The sequence below is a fragment of the Spinacia oleracea genome, chromosome 4 (genome assembly GCF_020520425.1).
Source record: "Spinacia oleracea cultivar Varoflay chromosome 4, BTI_SOV_V1, whole genome shotgun sequence".
Lineage (NCBI taxonomy): Eukaryota > Viridiplantae > Streptophyta > Magnoliopsida > Caryophyllales > Amaranthaceae > Spinacia > Spinacia oleracea.
In genome coordinates this window covers 140,239,214-140,258,772 of record NC_079490.1, presented here as the reverse complement: position 1 = coordinate 140,258,772, position 19,559 = coordinate 140,239,214, and the positions used below count along the sequence as shown (strand labels likewise).

Below are 19,559 nucleotides of genomic sequence, written 5' to 3'. Positions count from 1 at the left end.
TTAATTATGTGATTTGACCCATTGGTCATTAAAGTTGGAACACCCTTTTTGAATTAGTACAAGATTTACAGTATATAATACATTTACCTTTCTTCAATACTCGTTTTGTTGATAGCAATAGATATGATTGCGATTGTTAATATTAACATTGGTAATATTAAATGTGTGACATTAGAAAAGGTTAATATTGGTATAAGAATATAATAATGAAAAACGTTAATAATTAAAATTCATAACATACGCCTACTTCAATAAGATGATCTCGTATTGAACTACTAACATTTTTTATTCTTTTATTCAAAGGCTTATCTTAGTAACAATCAAATAAATATTGATAACGTTGAATATCACATTAGAAAAGGGTAATGTTGTATAAGAATATAATAATAAAAGAACGTTAATACTCAATATTCGTAATTCATAACTGTTCCTTTTAGACATGGTTGTAGTTAACTAGTTACTCAAATCAATAAGACGACCTATTGATACTTTTGAATCTCGCATTAGCTGCTTATATATGGAACATCGTAATGTTATTTGGGTTGTCAATAGTATATTCCTTAAGTCTCATGCGTATTTTAAGAATTCACACGTGTTCTTGATGCTTAAAATAGATAAAGAATCGACTATGAACATTGTGATGTTGTTAATTAACTTGATAGGTTATTCTCGTAATAATTCATTTGAATTTCCTTTTCCAATCCAAACGATTAATCGCAATCATTTGTCCTTTAATTTTGTGATCTGACCCATTGAAGTTGTAACACGTTTTTTGTATTGGTATAAGGTTTACAGAATATAATACATTTACATTTCACAAAGGGACCCTTGCTGTCTAAGATGGTACCCTTTACTAGTAAAAAGGTATCAAACGTTATTGTATTAGAACTTAGTTTTAACCCCATTCCGTTTAGTGTCGTCTTCACTAAAAACTATATTTTACTTAGTTGGATAAATCTCGTTCTCGAGTTCGAACTCCCTTAAATATAATTGGGTTGGGTTAATAAGTTTACACATCCGTATTACATTAATATTTGTATAATATTTTGACTTTTGCAACTTATTATTATATTAAACAAAACACATGTACTATATTTATAAAATAGAGGGTTAAAAACAAAATATCTGAATTGTAAAAAAGAGGGAAAAAGTGAGGGATAAGGTGAAGGGGGATTTTGGTGGGAAAAGCAAAGAGGACCACTTATGAAATCTTTTGAAAGTTAAAATTAAACCTTTTCGAAATTGTTGGGGAAGTCCCGTTACGGAGTCCAGGTAAGCTTGTGGGGTTCAGTTATTAAATACATATGCAACTACTAATTTACCCCCACTTGTGTCCATATGGACACAAGTCACTTGTGGTTTAGGCCATGTTCTGTTCACCTTAATTCCACTTATTTCAGGAAAAATAAGTTCAGATAAGTTCAGATAAGTTCAGTTAAGTTCAGATAAGATAAGTTCGGGAAAAATAAGGGTTGACCAAGTACAATTTATAACTAAAATAAGTTCAGATAAGTTCAGATAAGTCCTGTTAAGTTCAGATAAATTCAGATAAGATAAGTTCAGAAAAATAAGTGGAAATCAGGTGAATAGAAAGCAATTAGACATCTTCAGCCAGTAACAAGGTTATGGGCACGAGCACTAATTTTGATATCACATTACACCTTCTCTATCGCCATCTCTATTGGTGTCTCCGTCTTTGGCGCCGCTGGTAATCCTGGTCTTCCTTTTTAGGGTTCAAAGTTCAAATTTAAAGGCTGTTTTTGTTTATTTGAACTTTTTTTACTTTGATTTTTGATTAAGTAGTTGATTGGTATTTTTTTAGGGGAATACACATTACTGAGAGTAGTTTGATTGGTTCCGCCATTGAAGCTCCTCAAATTACCTCCACAAAACGTTATTAGGTAATTACATTTCTACAATTTCGTTACATTTTCCCAATTTGGATTGTTTTTAGGTTTTAATGAAGTGCTGCTTGCTTGTGTCTTTTTTGTCATTTTTCTGGTTGAAGAGGGAAATTTTAGGGGCATATCAATTTATTTTCTCAATCATAATTGTGTTAGTCGATCTGCATTGATGATTTTTGTTAGTGGATTTCGCTTAATCATAATAATTGAGAAAATTGTAACTTAGATGCCAAATCTAAGAAAATAGGAGTTACAACTGAAGCAAAACACTTTAGTATGCATGATTCTTCAATCATTAACTTTAATCGTTAACTTTAGGTTTATGTTTAGGTCGGCTGGTCAGGTAGGGGAAGCGGAGGAGGGGAAGGAGGGAGTCCATACACATAAAATGGTTTTATGTTAACTGGACTTAAAATGCAATGGGTGATTGACATGTCAAATTGTAAATTTTGGGTTTAGGTGGAAAATGGTATATTTTAGGAGGGAAAGGTTTTCATTTTTTCCGCCAGTTTGCTCTTCACAGCGGGTATTCTGGCGCCCAAAACTCCTCTGAAAAGTTCCCCGCCTAAATTTCCCCAAAAAAAAAAAAAAAAAAAAAAAGTGAAGGTGAACATTAAGTATCCACAGAAGGTTATCACTAACCAGGCTTGTTGTAAGAGGTGAACATTCATGAACTCCATTTCTACTTCTCATTGTTATCTACAAATTTGTTCTCGTTTTATGTTTTTTCTTAGTAAATTTCTTTCCCGAATATAATCTTTATTAATGTATTGTGATTTTATCATTGTCGTATAATCTATGAACCATTAATTAATCAAGCGGAGTAACCAATGTTGTTGATTGAAGTTGACGGAGAAACCTATGTACCGTGTGTGTATAAGCATTTATTTTCGTGGATAACTTATGTATGTTAACCATTTTAATTTAATTAATTGTATATGTATAATTAAAAACAAAATGATATTTTATTATATCAATTAATTATTTGTTCATTTGAATTAAATTTGATTTGTATAAAAGCATCCAATGTATCGGAGACTAGAAAAGCATCCAATGTATCGGAGAATCCCGCCTCAATTAATCTTCCCCTATATGTACAGTATGGAGACTGCATCCATTGATGTGGATATTAAGATTCGGGAAATACAGATGACGGCAAGACATGCGCGTGAGATTGAGAAAGGAGAAAGCTCTCCAAGTGAAGGGAGTGAATTGGATGAACAAATTCCAAACGAGATGCACTTGGTAGAGAGAGATACTGTTGAAGGACTTAAGGACTCGATTTGGAGTGATGTATTGGAGAAACAAGCATCCAATGTACTGCCATTCATAGAGGAAGATGTTTCAGAGGAACATGTTGAAGGTGACATGAATCTCACGAATAACGTTTTAAGTGAAGCATTGTATGAATCTCACGAAGCCATGATATACCTATTTATATGTATAAAAGCATTGTATGATTTATTTAAATTTGTATTAATAATTAACTTGTTTAATTTCATTTGTTATTCTAGAGTACAATGGTTAGTATAGACCTTAATGTTGAACCTGTCGTCTGAGAAGGAACTATTGTGAATTCAACTACGCCTACCACCCCTTGTCCAGGAATGTGTTTTGAGTCCGGTCTTGAGTTTAGTGAATTTTACCATCGTTATGCTTACATGACGGGTTTTGAGTTGTTTGTAATTGGTAATAGGATAAAGAAGGAGTACAAGGATAAGGGTGTTAGTAAAATTAACTTTTGATGAAAATAAAAGGAAAATATAAATAACATCCTACTTGTGCACCCTCCTTACAAATTAATAATAATTAAATTGTTATTTATGTTACATTCTTTTCAAATATTTCTATCACTAACGACCAAGCTCGTTATAATGTATTTATTAATTAGATGGTTATTTCGATCTAATTATTTTAATTTTTTCGAGTATGTTAGGTGTCTCGTGTGTTTTTATAGACAAATAAAGTACGTGTAAGCTAGTACACTGACACCTAAGTAAACTCGATCGTCTAAGCCAACCCTTTCATGTGTCCAAAACAATTCTCATTCCCGGATAACCTAGTACACTGACACCTAAGTAAACTCGATCGTCTAAGCTAACCCTTTCATGTGTCACGAACAATTCTCATTCCCGGATAACCTACTACCATGATACCTAAGTAAACTCATCCTCTAAGCCAACCCTTTCATGTGCCCCGAACAATTCTCATTCCCGGATAACCTACTATCATGACACCTAAGTAAACTCGATCGTCTAAGCCAACCCTTTCATGTGCCCCGAACAATTCTCATTCCCGGATAACCTACTATCATGACACCTAAGTAAACTCATCCTCTAAGCCAACCCTTTCATGTGACCAAAAACAATTCTCATTCTCGGATAACCTAGTACACTGACACCTAAGTAAACTCGATCGTCTAAGCCAACCCTTTCATGTGTTCCGAACAATTCTTATTCCCGTATAACCTAGTACCATGACACTTAAGTGAACTAGTTACGAGGATTAGCCAACCTTTCGTCCGACATGTAGGTGAGTAGGTGTAAGCTTTTCCAATTTTCAAATTAACTTTTGATGAAAATAAAAGGAAAATATAAATAACATCCTACTTGTGCACCCTTCTTACAAATTAATAATAATTAAATTGTTATTTATGTTACATTCTTTTCAAATATTTCTATCACTAATGAACAAGCTCGGTATTAATGTATTTATTAATTACATGGTTATTTCGATGTAATTGTTTTAATTTTTTCGAGTATGTTAGTGTCTCGTGTGTTTTTATGGACAACTAAAGTATGTGTAAGCTCCCTCTATCAAAGCCAACATTTCATATGTCCCGATCGATTCTCATTCCCGGATAACCTAGTACCATGACACCTAAATAAACTCATCGTCTAAGCCAACCCTTTCATGTGTCCCGATCGATTCTCATTCCCGGATAACCTAGTACCATGACACCTAAGTGAACTCGATCGTCTAAGCCAACACTTCATGTGACCCGAACAATTCTTATTCTCGTATAACCTAGTACCATGACACTTAAGGAAACTAGTTACGAGGATTAGCCAACCCTTTCATGTGTCCAAAACAATTCTCATATTCCCGGATAACCTAGTACACTGACACCTAAGTAAACTCGATCGTCTAAGCCAACTCTTTCATGTGTCCAAAACAATTCTCATTCCCGGATAACCTAGTACACTGACACCTAAGTAAACTCTATCGTCTAAGCCAACCCTTTCATGTGTCCCGATCGATTCTTATTCCCGGATAACCTAGTACCATGACACCTAAGTAAACTCATCGTCTAAGCCAACCCTTTTATGTGTCCCGAGCGATTCTCATTCCCGGATAACCTAGTACCATGACACTTAAGTGAACTAGTTACGAGGATTAGCCAACCTTATTAGCAAGACACTTATGCAAACTATGTATAACAATAATATGGACACATACGTATCCCAAAACCAATAATAAGAAAATCACTTAATTAATATGTATACATGATAAACCAAATAACATCGAGGAAATTAAAAACGCATACACACTTCATTAGCAAATTAATGTTAAATCTATGGTGGACCCGGCTACTAATTGCTCATGCTGGTATTGGTTCGTTAGTTGATTGGCTGCAGCAACAGCCCTTAGTATAGGCGGGAAACAATACAGTAGTGTGTAATTTATAAAAAAAATACATGTTCTAATTTATATTACAACTTAATCTTTACACTAACTATAGTTTCTACACAATACAATTTCAGATTTTTTATTGTATAAAAAATAATAAATCAGCGATTTCCTTTTTTACAATATAATTTAGATTGTATTTTACAAATACTGAAACCAAACAAATACAATTTCTACGCAAAACCAACAATGGCTTCGGCCTCACGTCACAATGGTCACAACTAAAACATTAACATAGAGCATTGCTTGCACGCTGGTCACGGGTTCGAGTACTGGCTTGAGCATAATAAAACGCGCATTTAGCTTCTTCCCTACCAACCCCCACCCTTTTTTCCCTTTTTTTTCCACTTCCCTGCAATTTTCCATTTCTATAGATTTGTCAACAACAACAACCCATGTTTTTTATTTCCAAACTTAAACAAAACATTGATAACATTAGGGGATATGGATATCAAACTAGGATTAAACAACAAACCAAATCCAACATTGCAAATATCGGAAAAAAAAAATACAAAATCCGAGAAAAGAACTCCATTGACATAGATGCTCCGACGACGAAGAAGGAGATTTCACAACAATTTTTTTTTTTTCTGGAAAATCAAAACATAAATTTCATAACAGCTCAAATGAGTTCAAGGAGATGATGAAACATTGGTTTCATCGAAATAAATCCTAGAAAAATAAAAAAAAGAATTGTTTTATTATTTGAAATTCAAATTCAAATTGTCCTTGAAATTTTTTCAGATGACTAAGCTGTGACAAGGCAATGAGCTGGCAATGTTACCCAATTGGTGAGCATTTTAAGTCCAGTCATCTTAAAATGATTTTATTTGTGGGTTTGGCGGTGGAAGGAGGGGGGTTGTACTGTGTAGACATGTGCTATAAAATGGTAGCATGGTGCTATCTATTGTGTTCTTTGAGTTTAAACTTAATATGGAAACTAGCTGTTTGTAGTCAATTATGATATAGTATTATACGAACTTGGACAATATATTGTAAGTTAGAATCCAAGGAACTATTATTCGCCACAATTTTTTTTTTTTTTTTTTTTGAGTGACTTAATTACTTAAACATTTAAAAGTGCGCGTACATAACAAGTTTTCAGCTAACTCCACTCCTTGTGGAGGTCAAAATACAGGCACATATCGCCCAATTACTTTGAAGCAAACATGCTCCCAAAAAATTAGTATCATTGTTTGTTGAGATATCAGTAGCTAAACAGGGGGGGTTCTAAATCACTGCCTTGATCCAACAGACTCAGCCGGTCCTTGGCCTTCCTTGCCACGTAGTCCGCTTCCATGATATGCTCCCTTCTTCTGAATTTCACCCAGAGGCTCCCGTGGATTCTTTGCAACTCCCTGCATTTAGCATACAGGTTAGACAGCCAAGAAGTTGGAGGGTTGTCATTGTTTAGATGTTCTACTGCTGATTTGCAATCTGTAAATATAGTCACATTCTGCCATGCTTTGATGATGACCCATGAGCTAGCTATAAGGATAGATTGAGTTTCTGCAGCAGCAGCTGATGTACTGGTGAAGGTGCCAGCTATTCCAGCCATGAATGTGTGCTCTTCATTCCTGCAAATTGCTTCATAGGAGGCAAGGAGAGTGGAGGAACAGAAAGATGCATCGCATTTAACAAAGTAATTTGAAGGACTAGGGGAATCCAAATGCACTGGTTTAATCTGTTGTGTTCCTTTACTCTCTATATTTCCATGCTCTTTTGCTAACCATAAAGTTTGGTGGCACCAAGATTCAATACTTTTATTTTCTTTTTGAAAAATCCATAAGTTCCTTCTGTTCCATATTCTCCAAAGGCAAAAAATGAACACTGTTTGGCTTGTGGTGTTCAAAATCAGGGATAAATCAGTATCATTCAAATTGTCTAGGAACCAGTTTTCAAAATCAGAGTGGAGATGGTTAAACTTGGGTTGAAACTCAATATTACTCCAAAATTCAATAGCTCTAGGGCAGTGTAAGAACAAGTGTACCATGTCTTCTTGGGTATTAGGACAAAACTGGCAATTTCCATTAGGGATAATCTGTCTACTGGATAGATGGGATGCAGTTGGGAGTCTTCCCCAAAGAATAAGCCAAAGAAATACTTTCAGTTTAGGGGGGCATCTAGCTTTCCAAATGCAGCTCCATTTTTCACTTGAGTATGTGTCAGGAAACTGAGTGTTCCAAATGGTGTTATAAGCTGTTTTTGAGTCAAAGTGGAGCCCTTTTGATAGGGAGCAGAAGGGGGCATCCTCACCAAATTGAGGGATGGGAATAGCTTGAATCCATTGGATTAAGTCAGTGAGGAGGGTGAAGGAAATGCAGCTTAAGTTCCAACACTACAAGAAAAACGGGTTTTTGCGACTGAATATTGCGACTATTTTTTTTTCAGTCGCAAAAAGTATTTTTGCGACTGAAGGAGCCTATTAGTCGCACAATGGGCGACTACTTTTGTTAGAGTCGCTACGTAGTCGCAATATTGCGACCACCATGTGAATTTTGCGACTAAGACGTTGTCGCAAAGGATAAAAATGATTTGGCGACGGAACTATGCGACTACTTAGGGAGTCGCAATTAGTTTTTTAAAATATGTTTAATTTTAACTCAGCAAAAATACAAAATTATACGCCAGAAGGGAGGGAGGATTCGCGAGCCCCAAGTTAACTCTTCACACACCATACACGAAAAGGGGGTTAGGGTTCCACCACCATCTCGACGGAGGGCAAGTGCGGGTCGGTGCCGTCGGCTTTGAGTCTCGTCATCACTCGCGCGTCTCCTCCATCTCGCTGTTGCTCTCGTCGTCGGTGCCGTCGGCTTCCACCGCCATTTCGCCGGTCAGGTTAGGATGAATAATAAATTTTTCTTTGATTTCCCTCTTTTTCCTTTATACTCCTCCTTCTTACATTTCCCAATTGTGAGATTTGGGGAGGTTTTAAGGATATACTTGCTCAATTTATTTGCCGATTTTATTTACAAACCCTAATTTTTAATTGCAACATGTTTGTTTATCCCTGACCACGATTCCAGCCGTTCAATTGTTCATCTGGTTCAAACTTGGGTTTCTCCTTCAGCATTTTGGGTAAGATTTCTAGATAACCCTTGTTAAAGCTTTCTAGATCTGCAATTTTATGATTTTGGGTAATTTGCTATCAAAGAGAAATACAGATTGATTTCTGGTAGTATTAGTAATAGTGGAGGCTTTTGATTGAACTGCTTGTATATGGTTAAGTTGTACAGGGCTGCAGATTATAAATTAAAATTACGGGGTTGTATACTAAGAGTAGGACTGTAGGAGTTGAGAGGAAGAGGGCAGGAAGATTTTGGCATTTCAAAGACAATGTGTAGCTCCAAATAGACCTTGTATGATTTCCTGGTTGGGGTAGAAAATCTGATTGTTGTCTGAATGTACCCCATCTTTTTTTCTTTCAAGACTAGTTTAGAGGTCCGTGCGTTGCACGGGTCTTATGCAAATTACATTTTGATTTATGGTTTGTTAATAAGATAGTAATAGCTAGATCATCAATATTTCACACATTGTCGAGAAATTAACAAAAATCCATTTACAGTATAAAAAGTACCATTTACATCACCAATCACATTTTATGGCATTATTGGTGCCTTATAATCTATAGTGATCGTCATCTGGAATTTTTCTATGGACTATGGCTTTGTTGTTTTGGCTATATTGCAATGTTGTGATTACAAACTTGCACAGGGAGACTAACTATTTGCCTATTAACGGGCACAAAATTGAAGTCATTATCCGCCTTATAATCACATCTGCTTGACTGCATAGCCGACCAATATAAATGCGTTTAGTTATTTTGTCTATTGGAAAGCTATATTGCAATGTTGTATATCTACTGAATCTAATTAAGGTCTTCTTCTCATTCCACAGCCTCAATGTCTGTTAATCAAGAGAAAGGTTAATGATTTTTCAAAATTATGGTTAGTTTTGGACCATAAGTCATTAAATTGTTACGGAGTATAGTAAAAGCATATGCCAATCTCTGCCTCATACCTTCCTGACCTTCATTCTTCGTGGTCTTCCTCTTTTCTTCCTCTCCCCATAAATACCCAAATTCTCTCATTTCCCTTATTATCAGATTGACAACCAAGAAAACTCAAATCAGATTTGGCATAAAAAATAAAATCTGACACCCTTAATTAAAATTCTATCTAAAATTTTAATTTGGATAAAGTTGTATAAAAATAAATCATCGGTAGAATGAGAAAACTGATCAAATTTTGGAAACTCATTCAAAATAAACAACTCATGCTAACATGCATGTAGGATTTTTAAAGTGAGAAAAACATACCTTAATTCAATTAAAAGCTAAGCTAAACATACCTTTAATTCAACTTCCATATGTTCCACTTTCGTCTTACAACTGTAGTACTGACGTTTCAGCTCCTGCACGTCGTCCTCAGACGACTGCAGCAACATCTTCGTGTCATATAGCTCATTGTTGTTTCAGCCCCGGTATCCGAATGTATAGATTACGTATCAGGTGGTCTGGATTGCATTAACTTATGTCCATATCACCTATTTTACATTAGATTTTGGATTTTAAGTTCTCTGTACCGCACAATCTTCACTCATTTCGTAACATGTGGTCGCCTTACCTTTATTACTTCTACGGCTTGTATGAGATAAGATTACAGTACCATTAACATTGTAGTGATACTTGATAGTAATGAAAATTTATGAAGAAAAGTAGACATTTTGGAGTAACTTGACAATATCAGGGAAATGAAAATTGAAGTATTTGTCTAACGCCTGATAATATTTTGAAGTATTTTACTTTGACACAATCAAGTCAATGCCCTGGTGCAATGTCAGTATGCACACAACATACAAACTCTAGAGTGTAGACTATAGATTTTTAAGTGAATATAAGCTACTAGTTCATACTTTTTTATCTAATGTATTTTAGTGAATATAAGCTACTAGTTCATACTTTATTATCTAATGTATTTTAGTGAATATAAGCTACTAGTTCATACTTTAATATCTAATATACATTCTTAATTTAATTAGTTAATGATATACATCTTGTAATTGGTGGAAACTATCAAGTTAATGATATATACTACTTGGAAGTGATAATGTCATATTATGTTGTATAATTTTTATGTCTTTTCAGATTTATGGAGAGGTTGAATAGAAAATGGATGTATGAGAGATGTCAAGGTCGATTACTAAGAAAAGAGTTCATAGATGGCGTGCGAGGGTTTATTGAGTTTGCTAAGCAAAACCGTGATTTTCAAGAATCTTCAAAGATTAGATGCCCATGCTCTAAGTGTAAAAACATTGTATTTTTAGATGTTAATGGTGTTAGGGAGCATTTGTACAAAAAGGGGTTCTTGAGTAACTACTTTGAATGGGTATGTCATGGTGAGGAATTTTCTTCTTTACAAGCATCTAATGAAGCATCTAATCCTTACGTTGACATGGTCCATGATGCTCTTGGTCAAAGTGATGGTAATACCTTTTCCGAAGAGGTACACAATGTTGAAGAAGAACCTAATCCCAAGGCTAAGAAGCTTTTTGAGATGTTAAGAGCTGCAAAAGAACCATTGTATGAAGGAAGTCGATTATCTGTTTTAGAGATGGCTTCAAGGATCACAAGCCTAAAATGTGAGTACAACTTGCCCAATAGATGTGTTGATGGGTTTTCATCTCTCATTAGTGAAGCGATTCCTGATGAGAGTTCAATGCGAAAAACATACCGAGCAATCAAAAAGGTGGTCAAAGGTCTTGAACTTCCTCATGAGAAGATACATGCATGCCCAAAAGGGTGCATGTTATTCTGGAAGGATAAGGCACACCTTGAGAAATGTTTAAAATGTGGGGGGGAGCGTTATAAGATGACTTCACGCGGCAAACGTGTTCCGGTTAAAGTGTTAACCTACTTTCCCATTACACCAAGGTTGCAAAGACTCTATGCGACCAAAAATCTTGCAGATGACATGCAATGACATTCAAATAATCCTAGAGTAAGTGGAACGCTAGCTCATCCAAGTGACAGTGAAGCTTGGAAACATCTTGATGACACATATGAGGATTTTGCTAATGAGCCTCGAAATATCAGATTGGGATTATGCACGGATGGGTTTGCACCGCACGGCAAATTCGGGGGTCAATACTCTTGTTGGCCTGTTATCATTACCCCATACAACTTGCCTCCTTGGTTGTGTATGAAGAAGCCGTATATGTTTCTATCCTTACTTATTCCCGGTCCTAAGAATCCCAAAGGGAATCTCGATGTCTACATGCAGCCCTTGATCGAGGAATTAAAATTCTTATGGGAAGTGGGTGCAACGACATTTGACGTGTCAAAAAAGCAGAATTTCTATTATGCTTTATGATATGTTCTGTAATTGAACTCTGATCTGTTTTGCTTTCTGATATGTTATGTTATGTCTCTGATGTGTCTGATCTATCCTGTTCTGATTTGTTTGTTCTGTTCTGTTTTTCTGATCTGTCTGATCTGGGTTAGTTCTTTGTGCCATCCACTACCATATATAAGATCATAGAGGGCGAAAAACATCGACCTCCATATTTAAGTAATTTAACTTTAAGTTTGTTGCATTACTAGTTACACCAACAGTAAGCTACTAAATTGGGTTCTCAACAATCACCTGAAATCAGACCACTATCTCTTCAACTGGGTACTTTTCTTTTTGAATGCTAAAAACAGTAAATGAAACTGAAAAAGAGAATGTCGTAAGTTGGATAGAACTAAACAATTTTGTTCTTATTGTGACCTTTGGTTCAAACAATTACTTTGAAGATAAGATAATATCTACTCATAGATATCAAGCTTATCACAGTAAACTATTTCACAATTCACATATTCACTAGCAAATGTAGACTTTGTTGTGTTTGATTATTTATTTTTTGTGCAGGTTGAATATACTTGGAGACTCGAGTTCAATGTTCAGGCTAGGAAAGATTTTGATACAAAATGTGCTAATCGCTTGAGGGATACACTGAACAAAGCTGCTGTTATTCCTCTTCATCAGGACATCGGGTTTATGACTCCTGTTGTTCGAGCTGAATATGTAAAGAGGCGTCAAGATCCAGAATTTGTGAAACGTTCCAAGAGAGCCAAGACTAATAGGTTATCTGGCCAAGCTGAAGGTAGTTTTGACCCTGGGCATCGTCAAGGTAGCGTTTCTACTCCAATGGTGGTTGCAAAAATGGTATGAGATTATCACTTGTAACTTGTTAATTGATCTATCTTAATTACAAAAAGGGTCAAGGCATGAATTTTATTGAAGATTAGTACAACAGATATTTTATTGCTAACAACTTTCTTTATCTGAAGGCAAGCCTTAACAACGGAGTTTTACCAACCGCAGCTGATGTCTATGAGAAGACACATTCTATTCCCGTGGGTGGCGAGGGTGAAACTGATTTGATTGGTGAAAAGGCAATTGAAATCATGGTAATAGTTTTCACACATTATCTTTTGCACTCTCTCTTTCTTTCTCTATCTTTTCAGGCCTAGTACACTTCATTTAATGAGGATGATGTTGCCTCTTGTCTGCTAGCACTTGTGGTAACGGCTTTCTTTCCCCACCCTTTACTTTGCTTGGTTTTCACTTCTGAGTTCCTGGTGCTGGTTGTTGTTTGTCCTTGCTAGAGTTTGAGCCAAGAGGCACAAATAGGTTAGCTGACTGTTTGGCTAGGAGCTGTAGAACTAATGTATCGCTTAATTATGTTAGACTATAGTTGAATTAAACCCCTGTTGGTTCTGTTCTGTTTCTCTATTCTACTGTTCTGTTCGCTTCTGTTATGTTTCTCTAAGATGTATGCATATTCTGGTTATGTTGATTCTGTCATCTAATTATACATGTTATAAGAGTGAGCTGAGAGAGTGAGAGGTACTCAGACCAAGAAACCACCTTTAGTTTACTTACTGTAACAATCTAAATCCTTGTTGCAAACACAAAAAGATAATGGCGATTTCTATTTCTTGTTCACCCTGTTCTTCAGTTAACAATATGCTTTCTCTCTCCATCGTCACAATGTTTTCCTTCAAATCTCTTTTTCAAACCCTGCAAAAGTATTATGCTGAATTCCCACCCTGGAATTGTGGTTAATGTGATAAGGCCTTGAATTTTATCCGTCTCTATGTTGCATCCTCTCTCAGTGATACTTGTATGCATACCCGTCTCTATGTTGCATCCTCTCTCAGTGATTGTAGCTTTTACTTGAAAGCCCAATTGTATGGTTTGAGGGGTCTGGGAATTCATTTGGTTGGTTGTATTTCAACAGTAAGAACATATATGGTTTGGTGGAAAGATTCAATAGATGTTATAGAAGTATGTGCAATGGAAAAACTACTAAACTAAGCTGGATGATAGTTATAAAAGGCAAATTCTTTGTGATTGTGTGTTTGTTGGTGTTAGAACAATGCTATTTTTTCAGTCTTGAGTTAGAGTATATGTCCAGGAAAGAAAGTATCTGATGTTGTATTGCTGGATTGTTGGTATTGTCAGCTGAGGTAATTAAGGTGATGTTGCTTAAATTGACATATTACCCATTTCTAATTTGGAACTGAATCTTATTGGATTTTCTATGAATGACTGAAATGTTTGAGTTCGTTGTAGTTACACATATATATGGCCTTTTCAGTTGATCGTAGCTAATATTGATGATAACTATTAACTAACACTTGAGAAACAAGAGAGGCAAACATGTGGATGTGATGATAAAAAGAGTAGAAATACAGTCCCCAATAGGTAAGAGTTAAAAAAAAACTAAGTTTATGATAAGCATATTTGCAGTGAGTTTGTGATGTTTTAGTTTGATAAGGTTATGTGTTTTACTTTTGTCATAAGTTCTTATTGGCTTCAATATACTAACGCACAATTTTAATGCAGGATGAATACAATGAGAAACTCGAGGCATATAAGAATAAAGGAATTGAGGTAGACCCCAATGAGTTGTACCTAGAGGTTGTTGTGGGCAAAAGAAAGGCAAAGTTTACGGTTTAGGGAGTGCTTCACAAATGTATTGCAAGCAGCATCTTTCTTCCCACCATACCGCATCATCTTCCACGCCTTCGATGACTTCTCAACTAAGCTCTCAAGTAGAAGAATTGAAGAAGAAGGTAGAGGAAATTGAAAAAGTGGCGGCGGAAAGCTTAAGTTTGGCTAAGGCAATTGCCGAAGACTACAGAGTTGAAAAAGCCGCATGGCAGAAGGAGAGAAAGAATATGATGGCCTCGAATAGGGAGATGGCGACAACGATCCTTTCTGTCCGGCGTACTACCCCAACTCCTACCTCCACTCTTACCCCTACTCATACTGACTCTTGATGAGGGAGTGATGATGCCTTTTTTTTGCTTATCATGATACACTTGGAGTGATGATTTGAAAGGGTAAATTTGTGAATATTTTACCTAGCTTGCTCATTTTGGAGGCAATGTTGTGAATGTCTAACAAGTTCGTTTCAGAGCAGAGGATGTAATTTTGTGAATGTCTAACATGCTCTTTTTGGTGGTAATTTGTCAATGTACTAATACATTTTGATACCATTAGTATGGTTAAAAACAATGTATTTGAGTACAAGTGGTCGGTTTAGTGAATGAAAATTGATGAAATATTTGGCAGGTTCGATATATTATAGTTATAATGTGTTGTTTTTATTGTTTTAGGAGGATTTTATATTATATATTTTATATTATATATATTTCTATAATATATATTTCTATAATATATATTTCTATAATATATTATAAATTAGAAATTTGATTCAACAGGCAATATCAGACGTGTAGCTATATTCTCCAAGCAGTCGCATTTTTTAGCGACCACAATTTTAACTTTTGCGACAGAAAAAGTCGTCGCAAGAAAAGACAAAACGGTCGCAAATGCCGTCGCAGAACAGCGACGGATTAATTCGACTACATAAAGCAGTCGCAAGGAAAAATATCATTAGTCGCAAAGAAGTCGCAAAGGCAGTCGCAATAGTTGCGACGGAGATTTGCGACTATAAGAGTAGACGCAAAATATTAGAATAAACAGTCGCAAAGACAGTCGCAAAAATTTGCGACGAAAATCAATCCAGTCGCTAAAATTCATACATCAGTCGCAACAATATAGTCGCCTAACGGTCGCTAATCAGTCGCAAGCTTGCGACGACGGCGAAAATGGTCGCAAAAATGGAATTGCGACTAGTGTTTTTGCGACTGCGTCACATTGCGTCGCTTCAGTCGCAAAAATATTTTAGCGACTGAAATTCTTTTTTCTGCGACTACTTTTTCAGTCGCAAAAACCCGTTTTTCTTGTAGTGCAATGGCCATCCCTCCTAATGTCACTTACAGTGTAGGCAAATTCATCTCTGGTTAGGGGTCCTTGTATTATAGATCTAAGTGAACCTTTTCCTGTCCAATTATCTAACCAGAGGTTTATCTGGGTTCCATCCCCTATACACCAAGCAGTAAGGTCCTTGTACATGTCCCACCCCTTTCCAACATTTTGCCAAATATGAGACCCTTTTGAGAAGGGGGCAGGATAAGGTCTATTGTCAACATACTTTTCCTTAACTAGGCTACTGGCTAGGTTTTTTCCTGTGTTAAACTTCCAGCAGAGTTTAGTCATTAGCACTTTGTTCGTCATTACAGCTGATCTAACACTAAGACCTCCTACTTCTAATGGTCCACAGGCTTTGAGCCAAGCTACAAGGTGGGTTTTCTTCTTCTGAGGTTCTGAGTCCCATAGAAAATTAGCACAAGTTTGGTCAATAATCTGAAAGGTTTTCTTTGGTAAGTACAGAACTTGCATAGAATAGTTGGCTATGGTAGTCAAGGTGGACTTTATAAGGACTAACCTACCAGCTTTGCTAAGACATTTAGCCTTCCAGGAGGCCAATTTGTTTTTAATTTTCCTGCAAATGTCAAGAGTTTGGTTCTTGGTTGGCCTTTTGTCTGTCAAGGGGAACCCTAGATATGTTCCTAAGTCAGGGCTTGGTTGTACCTCTAGAGTGTTACAGAAGAGATCTTTCTGATTCTGAGGAGTGTGTTTGGAAAAATAGATCTTGCTCTTAGAATTGTTCATTTTTTGGCCAGAGCAGTCCCAGAAGTTCCTAAGGACATCCTTCATACCATTGAGAGTTTTGGCAGAAGTATCTCCAAACAGAAGCAGATCATCTGCAAACATCAAATGGGTGATGGGGATGCCATTTCTCTTCAAGTAGAAGGGTTTCCAATTTTCCTTAGAGGCAGCCTCACTAATCATATCAGCTAAATACTCCATACAGATAATGAAAACATATGGGGATATTGGATCTCCTTGTCTGATTCCTCTAGTGGTTTTAAAGGAGGGGGAGGGCTTTCCATTCACAATGACAGATGTAGCAGGAGAGGCAATGCAGTTAAGAATGAGGTCTGTGGAATTCCTATCAAAGCCTTTCCTTGCTAAACAAAACCTAATGAAGTTCCACTCCAGCCTATCATAAGCCTTTTCAAGATCTATCTTAAAAGCAAACCACCCAAATTTCCCTTTTTTGGTTTTCATGGAGTGTAAAATTTCAGAAGCTGCAATGTAGTTAACTTCACAGCCCTTTCTAGGGAGGAAACTATTCTGATTTGGAGAGATAATGTCCTTCAAAAAGGGTCTGATCCTGTTGACTAATATTTTTGACACTGTTTTATAGCTGGCATTACACAGGCTTATGGGTCTAAATTGCTTAATGGTCTCTGGTAGAGCAGTCTTGGGTATAATGCAGATAGTGGTATCATTAATGGACTGAGGGAAGGACTTTGTCTGAAGTACTTTATCCACATAGCTATACAGAACTTTCCACAATGCACCCCAGTGTTGTTGGTAGAAGTGTGCATGAAGGCCATCTATACCTGGAGCCTTAAGGGGACCTAACTCAAACACAGCTCTCCCAATTTCTTCAATATTGGTGGCATGGGCAATACTGATTTCATTAGAGTAGTGGTGGCTTTCATAGGGGGGAATGGTCTGTTAAGAGGTGAAGAGAGTGGTAAAGTAATTAACAATATGAGGCACTAGATCTTTCCCTTGGATATCCTGACCCACTTCTGACCTAAGGCTAGTGATTTTATTCCTTCTTCTTCTTATAATAACAGACTTCTGGAAATAGCTAGTATTTTTGTCCCCATTTTCAATCCAACTAGTTCTAGCCCTAGCCATCCAGAAGGCTTCCTCTTGCTCATAAATGAGACCTAGCTCATTAGAGAGGTCCTCATTTAGGTCCAAGAGGTGCTTATTGGTTGGCCTGTGTTCTAGAGCTCGTTGGATACCCATGATTCTAGCACACAAGACTTTCCTTTTTTTGAAAATGTTTCCTATGTTGTCCTTAACCCAAGAAGACATGGTTTTGGAGATATTATTGAGTTTATTAACCAAGTCAGAATTATCAGCATTTAGATTCTCATCCACCATGGTTGAGAGACCTGGTTCAGCATACCATAAAGGTTCCATTTTAAAAACATTTTGGTGAGCATGATTTTGCAAGCCAGTTTTTTCCGTTATTAGCTTAATTGGATTATGGTCAGAAGCTTCTCTAGGCAATGTAGTTACAGTAGAGTTAGGAAACAGATTAAGCCAGTGCATATTTATCCAAGCCCTATCAAGTCTTTGGTAAATGGGTTTATCTTTCTGTTTATTAAACCATGTAAACCTGCTACCCACACAGCCAACATCAACTAACCCACATTCATTCATGGCATCAGAATATCTATCTGCCCTATGTTGTTTGATCAAATTTCCACCCAATTTCTCTGATTTACAAGTAACTTCATTAAAATCCCCCATTACTACCCAGGGAATTGTTATTTGTTTAGACATGTCTATTAGGTCTTGCCAAGTTTCTAATCTACTTTTATACTTAGTACTAGCATACACAGCAGACAAGCAAAAATTAAAAGGGGGAGAAGTGTTTACCTCCACAATACCATGAATAGTGTGTAGATCCCTTCCAATCATCTGAAAGTTGATGAAGTCAGGGTTCTGTTAGGTTATGATACATATGATATTACATAAATCATGCGGAAACAACCATTAACCCATGATTACATATTATTTACACATAATCATATAGCATAATTTAGATGCATACTCTTTGTTGCGTGCCCTCCCTAGCTGCGCCCGAACCGAACAAGAACAAGTCTTTAGGACTCCAAGTGTCGTCCCTCCGTAGATAGTCCACAGCATGTCCGGATCCGCCTTAAGATTGACCAACTAGAATCGCCCTTAAGGTACTAGAATTTTCGGCACTTTTGAGCAAGATGTGTGACTGAATTTTTCTCTCAAAAACTCACTTTGAATACTTTTTAAACTCGTTATAAATTGTGAACCCAGGCCACATATTTATAGGGGTATGGAAAGAGAATTGGAATCCTATTAGGATACGAATTAATTAAACTTAGAATCCTACAAGAACTCTAATTAATTAATTTATCAAATAGAATTATGAATTTAATCATTAACCGAACTCTGCACGTTTTAGGAATCGTGCATGAACACAAACACTTACGCACACACACACGGCAGCCACGATGGGCCGCCCATGCGCGTGCGTGCGGGCAGCAGCCCACGCAGCGAGGCCTACGCGAGCTACAAGCCCACGCAAGCACCTGCGCGCGCTGCGCGCGCTGTGCGCGCTTGCCACGGCCTGCTGGGCCTGGCCTTGCGCTGGGCCTGGCGTGGCCTTGGCTGTTCGTGTGGCGCGCTTGGCTTGCTGGGCGATGGCCTGGCTTCGTGCTGGGCCCTCGTCCGGCAGGCCTCGTCCGATGCTTATTCGTACGATACGCTTCCGATTAAATTTCCGATTCCGGATTAAATTTCCGATACGAACAATATTTAACATTTCCGATTCCGGAATTAATTTCCGTTTCGAACAAATATTTAATATTTCCGTTTCCGGAATTATTTTCCGATTCCGATAATATTTCCGATTCTGACAATATTTCCGTTTCCG

The 19,559-nt window shown here is 36.8% G+C and overlaps 1 long non-coding RNA gene across 1 annotated transcript; it reads left to right on the top strand.

The window, feature by feature from the left end:
• Nucleotides 1-1,580: 1,580 nt before the first annotated feature.
• LOC130459618 (uncharacterized) lies at nucleotides 1,581-3,458 on the top strand. The gene is made up of 3 exons (XR_008919133.1): nucleotides 1,581-1,708; nucleotides 1,823-1,901; nucleotides 3,005-3,458. It is a non-coding gene; the product is annotated as an uncharacterized lncRNA (long non-coding RNA).
• Nucleotides 3,459-19,559: the final 16,101 nt, after the last annotated feature.